The sequence below is a fragment of the Fukomys damarensis genome, unplaced genomic scaffold (genome assembly GCF_012274545.1).
Source record: "Fukomys damarensis isolate Sample0158 unplaced genomic scaffold, DMR_v1.0_HiC HiC_scaffold_13, whole genome shotgun sequence".
Classification (NCBI taxonomy): Eukaryota; Metazoa; Chordata; class Mammalia; order Rodentia; family Bathyergidae; genus Fukomys; species Fukomys damarensis.
The window spans coordinates 33,169,560-33,169,919 of record NW_022900925.1 but is presented as its reverse complement, the minus strand read 5'-3'; positions in this window follow the sequence as shown (position 1 = coordinate 33,169,919).

Sequence of the window (360 nt, the reverse complement as noted above, 5' to 3'; positions counted from 1 at the left end):
CGTGGCTCTTCGGGCTGCTGGTGGCCACCTTGTGCCAGACCCTAGGTCCTTGACAGGTGCCGACCTGGGAGGCGCTCGCAGTGCTGAGTGGACGAGCACGGTGGCTATTTAATCCTAGCTCTGGGTGTTTTGAGAAGGAATTTAGGGACAAGAATAGAAACGGAAGCTGGGCGTGGTGGCGCAAGCCTGTGTCATCCCAGCCTTTGGGAGGCTGAGGCAGGAGGATCGTCGCGAGTTCGAGGTGAACCTCGGCTACATAGTAGAGCCTGTCTCAAAAAATCAACAAAAAAGCGCTAAGTACTTCGATTACTATCTAGCGGGTAGCAAATGCTACCCAGGTGTTGCCATTAAGGTTGTTCT